This window comes from Schistocerca americana, chromosome 1 (assembly GCF_021461395.2).
Source record: "Schistocerca americana isolate TAMUIC-IGC-003095 chromosome 1, iqSchAmer2.1, whole genome shotgun sequence".
NCBI classification, from domain to species: domain Eukaryota; kingdom Metazoa; phylum Arthropoda; class Insecta; order Orthoptera; family Acrididae; genus Schistocerca; species Schistocerca americana.
The window spans coordinates 880,404,607-880,410,606 of record NC_060119.1 but is presented as its reverse complement, the minus strand read 5'-3'; positions in this window follow the sequence as shown (position 1 = coordinate 880,410,606).

The following is a 6,000-nucleotide window of genomic DNA, read 5'->3' as shown; positions in this document are numbered from 1 at the left end:
AAGAAATTCTAGCAGAACTAGAGAGAAGAGAGTGATGATGAAGATGATGACGTAGAATTGGCGATTATTCCACCCAATGCAGATGTAATAACAGATGAAGAAGGCATTGACGAAAATGTACTGAACAATGAGTCTGTTGTACAAGATGTAGCCGGTACTTTAGAGCTCATAACCATCCGAGATGAAGCTAATGCTACAGTTGTACCTCCAAAAGCCAAAAGAAGGAAAGTTTTAGGAGATGGAGCAGAAAGTGGTACATTATCTACAAAAAATATAAATGTAAGTGGTATAAATGTCAACCAACGTACACAAACACTAGTGAACCATGGAAAAGCAACGAACATTATGTTGCAGAATGTCTAGCAAATAAGACAGTGCCCCAGGTGTTTGAGGGTTTTTTTAGAAACTAATGGATACTATTATTGAACAAAGCAAATCTATGCTAGCCAACACAACAAAATAAATTTTCTGCTAACCAAAGAAGAACTAAAATCATTTATTGGCATACTACTTCTGAGTGGTTATCATAAGCTTCCCCATGAGAATATGTACTGGGAACAGGCCCCTGATGTCAGTTTTCCTTTAGTCTTCAACTCCATGTCAAGAAATAGGTTTCGGGAAATAAAGAGATTCATTCATCTCAACGACAACTCCAAAACAGACAGAAATGACAAGATGTACAAACTGAGGTTGTACTTTGAAATGCTGAAAAAGAAATTTGGTAAATTTGGCGTATTTCATTCAGAACTCTCAATTGATGGAATGTTATTATGGCAAACATTCAGCTAAAATGTCTCTGAGGGGAAAGCCTATCAAATTTGGATATAAAATTTGGTGTCTTACAAGTTCCAATGGCTTTCTTTATAATTTTTCACCAAACTGTGGCAAGAATGACAACAAACAGGAGCCTTTAGGTGCAAGGGTAATAAATGAACTAACCAGCATGATTCCAGAATCAGAGTATCCAAATTATAAGCTTTTCTTTGACAACTTTTTCACCAGTGTTGACACACTGATCACACTCAGAAAGAATAAAATGAAAGCTGCAGGAACAATAAGAGAGATCCGAACTAATGCGTGTCCTTTGATTGACTCGAAAAGAATGGCAAAAGAAAAGGAACGAGGATTCTATGACTACATGTTTGACAAAGAGAACCAAGTTCTGGTTGTGACATGGAGTGACAACAAACCAATATGTTCAGCGACAAATTACAGTACTATTACTCCTCTGAGTTCTACTAAAAGATACTCACGGGCAAAGAAAAAGGAAATATCTGTTACAGTGCCACATCTCATTGAAGAATACAATGCCCATATGGGTGGCGTAGATCTACTGGACAAGCAGATATCACTTTATAGGACCAGGATAAGGTCAAAGAAATGGTGGCGGACATTATTCACACAGATGATAGATATCGGCGTAGTAAACACATGGCGTGCATACCAAATTGCTAACTCTAATGAGAAGCTCTCACTTTTGGATGTCCGAAGGAGAATAGTGATGCTTTACCTATCAAAGAAAACAGGATCAGTACCAAAACGCAGAGGACCACAAGGAAGCAAATTGATGGGAGGACGGGTGAGCACATATGTACGACTAGATCCAGAAAATCAGTTCATTGTGCCAAGTAAAACACAGAAGAGATGTTCTTACTGCAAGAAAAAAACAACAAAAATTTGTGATAGGTGCAATGTTGGTGTACACGACAAGTGTTTTACTTCATTTCATACTGAATAAACATTCAATAATATTAAAACATTCTTTATTTATTGTTTGTGTTGTTTCTTACAATATTATGCATGGAGAATAAGGTTGTAAATTTTGATAGCGCATTTGGCCAATGTCCCAAAAATGGGACGGTCTGTAGTTTTTGTTCTAATAAACTGAAAATTTTCAAAACAACTTTTTATTCAATTAATCACTCAATGTAACGTATTCATGTATAAAAGTTTGCAAAAAATGATCCGATTAGAGTTTTGGCCAGTAATGGGTTAATGAAGTTCATTAGATAGTTTGTATCACTTCTTGCTAAGGCACTAAAGTTCTGTTTTGCGGTCAAACGGCGTATAATTCTCACAGTGTAGGTAAGCGGATGTGATGGTAGGTCAGCACCAGTGAACAGCAGCTGGTGCTGGCGACATCGGATGTAGGCTGGTTTCCATGCCTGCGTCCCCGTGATGTGTGTGAAAGCTGTATAATCCCTGCACCAGGTCTTCTTAGTCTTATCGTACTAGGCGTATCTCTTCTTAGCCCAAAATGTAAGATCTTCTCTCTGGTTTTTAATGTTGTGACTTTCTTGGATCTTATCCTTTTTTTACATTCACAAATTTTCTCCATCTGATATTTTGGGCTTAATTCAATTTCTTGAAATGATTCTTTTGTCTCATTATGCTCAGTTGCTATGGCAACATTTGGTATCTTATCTCGTTTTTGTCTCAAGATTACCATTTTCTTCTGTCCTTTCACACCTGTCGCCATGTTCTAATGTTTTTGATGACTCAGAGTGGTGAAGTATATGTGCAAACTTCCCACTCCTCTTGTACGAGTTGACTTACCTGGTGTACACAGCCGATCTTCTTCTGTGGATAGCCGGCTCCTGGAATCTCTATAAGCTTCTTCTCCGAAGACTGGTGCTAGTTACAGGAACCTTAAAGACTCTCTCTCTACTTGCGAAATAATTAGGTACTCGAAGAATACTTTTCAACAACTAACGGTATATTTGAGCTTCATAAAGAACAAAATTCACATTTCGCACATAAACATTAGACTTCTTGTAAGTCACTCGTACTGTCTCACATTAGAAACATATTTAAGTACATTTAGCAAAGAGTTGGCTTAACAACCATAACTCTATTACAAACAAATCGTAAAATACGTCTTGCCTCCAGCAAGCCCAAGATAAAGAGTTTTTTCACAATTCAGAATCTCAATTGTTCTTTTGTCCCTAACAATAGTCACAATTTCAAACAGCACAGAATAACACAGAAGTTCCTTGGTTCTTCTATGTGCTTTCATTACAACTTCCATGGATCGCCCGACAAGTACTTGCCGGTGCCATTCAACCTCCGTGTCGACCTTTTGCTTGCGACTGATTTCACACCTGCACACACAGACAGGTGACGCACAGTAGATAGAGTTCCTTTCTCCCACTCACATCTAAAATATCGTGTGTTCAAGATGGTGGAAGGCCGAGTGGTTCTAGAATTTATGTGGAAATTCTCTAAACACTACAGGATGTTTTCAGGGTTGCTACAAGTTTCCCCAAGTGAAATTCCCTGATATTTCCCTGATTTCCAGACAAGTTTTAGCGGTTTTCCCTGACAAATTTTGAGATCTCAAGGGTAAGTAAAGACATAAGGTGACAAAAAAAATGTAAGGACTTCCTTATCTCTCCTCCGTTTTATTTTGTTTTGTTTTACGGCACAAAAACAACTAGGATCATACACAACCATGTCAAAACTGTGAAACACAAAGACAAAAAGAGGAGTTAAAAACGACTAAATGTCAATCCCCAACAACAGAAGACAGCTAAAAACAGGACATGGAGAAAGGTTTGTGAAACACGCAATAGAGGAATGGATGTCCAGAACAAAAAATTAAATGGCCTTCGCCATATTGTTACGACGGATAAAAATTAAAACACAGTCAACAGCCTGCATGTCATTTGCTAACAGCTGATAACTCAGACGACAAACCCAAACAGGAACATAAACGGTCAAAAAAAGGGCATTCTGGCAGAGAGTTAAAAGTTGGGTGCATTGTCCACAAAGTGGTGTGGGAGCGCCACTTAAGAAATCGCACTGGCTAAAAAGGCAGTGCCCAATACGCAACCTAGTTAAAATGACCTACTCACAGTGGGAGGGCCGAGGGGAGGTCGTTCAAGCTGCTGGGAGAGGCTTAATAACATGGAGCTTATTCCCATGAAGGCAGAACCAATGGCGATGCCAAAGTGACACCGCTTCCTGACAGATGGTAACACCGAGATCATCAGAGGGAATGTAAGAACTAGTGGGCTGGAGTACGAGAACTGCAGCATCAGCAGCCTCGTTTCCTGTCAGACGGAAATGACCAGGAACCGACAATCATCACAGTGGCTCCATCAAGGGTGAGCAAGTGAAAGCTTTCCTGGACCCGTTTCCCTAAATGATGGACACTGTACAGTGCACAGAGGCTTTGAAGGGCGCTGAGAGAGAGTAAGCAGATGATACAACAGAAACACCTGTGTCGCTGGATGTATTCTGTGGCCTGATACAGGGCAAAGAGCTCTGCCGTAAATAACGAGCAGTGTGCCAGAAGCCAATACCGAAAGACATCGGCGCCAATGACGAAGGCACTATCGACCCCACTGTCAGTCCGAAGCCATCAGTTTACACAAGGGTACTATTGCAAAATTCTGTGGGAAGGTCGTGAAACTGAAGGTGATAGAATGAGGCTGGTGTAGTGTCCTTAGGAAGCAAATGAAGGCCAAGGTGAACATGGGCCACCGCATACAGCCAAGGTGGTGAATGGCTCACATCCACCGGGAAAGTTGCAGGCAACGTGAAGTTAATCTGCCGTGGCAAGAACGTATAGCGAACTCCAGGAGGTAATGGAGAAGAGGGACACGCCCTGTACTGGCGATCAAAGGAGACATCGAAGGAGGCATACGTTGGGTGGCCACGAATGGCAGACAAAAGGCATGCATACATGTTGAGGAGAAGGTCACAGCAGTAGTTCGCCAGCTTCTACATACAGACACTCAACCAGGCTAGTGTAAAAGGTGCCAGCGGCCAAATGGAGGCTATGACTGTGGATGGTATTGAGATGGTGTAAGAAGGACAGACATGCAGATGCATAAGCAAAGCACCCATAGTCTATTTTTGAACTGTCAAGGGACCATTACGACCGGAGGAGAATGGTTCGATCTGTACCCCAAGAAGTACCATTGAGGACTCGTAGAATATTGAGAGGCTGCGTACAGTACGCTGCCAGGTAAGACGTGGGAAGACCAAGAGAGTTTCCTATCGAGCAGGAAGCCAGGAATTTCATAGTTTCAATGAATGGAAGAGTAACAGGCCCAAGATATAAAGATGTTGGGTGAAACCAATTGTTGCACCTGAAATTCATACAAACAGTTTTGTCAGTGGAGAAACGAAACCCATTGTCAACATTCCATGCGTAAAGACAATCGAGACATCACTGAAGATGCCGCTCAATGAAACATGTCCATGAAGAACTGCAATAGATGGCAAAAAGAGAGCCAGATATGCCCGGTGGGAGGGCGATAGCAAAAGGGATAACAGACGAGGCGGAACACTGAGACATACCGTTTTCCTGGATAAAGGTGTCCGACAAGATAGAACCCATAAGTACCTTGAAAACTCAAGTCTTTTAAAAATACCTCAAGGAAAGAGGTCAGGCAGCTACGGAAGACCCATGTGTAGAGAGTACGGAGAGCACTAATCCTCCCGCAGTTGTTGTAGCTTTCTCCAAACCGAAAAACGCGGCCACAGTATGGGATTTCCACACAAAACCATTCATTAATGGTCAACTGCAGAACGGCGCAGTCAAAATCCACGCTGTGCAGTGGTTAGTAAATTATGAGACTTGAGCCACCACACCAGCTGGACATGAGTCATACGTTGCATCACCTTGCAAACACAGCTGGTGAGAGAGATGGGGCAGTAGCTAGAAGGAAGATGTTTATCCTTACCCAGCTTAGGTATGGGTCTGACAGAGGCTTCACGCCAGCATCTGAGAAACGTGCCCTCTGCTCGGATGTGGTTGTACGTTTCAAGGAGAAAGTGCTTGCCCGCAAGAGAAATGTGCTGCAAAATCTGAATGTGAACAGTGTTTGGCCCTGGGGCAGAGGATCAGGATGAAGTGAGAGCATGATCTAGCTCCCTTATAGTAATGGTGGCATTGTACCACTCACAATTCTGAGAAGAGAAGGGTATCATCTGAGCCTCCTCCACTCGTTTCCAATGGAGGAAGGCAGGGTGATAGTGGGAGAAGCTCGA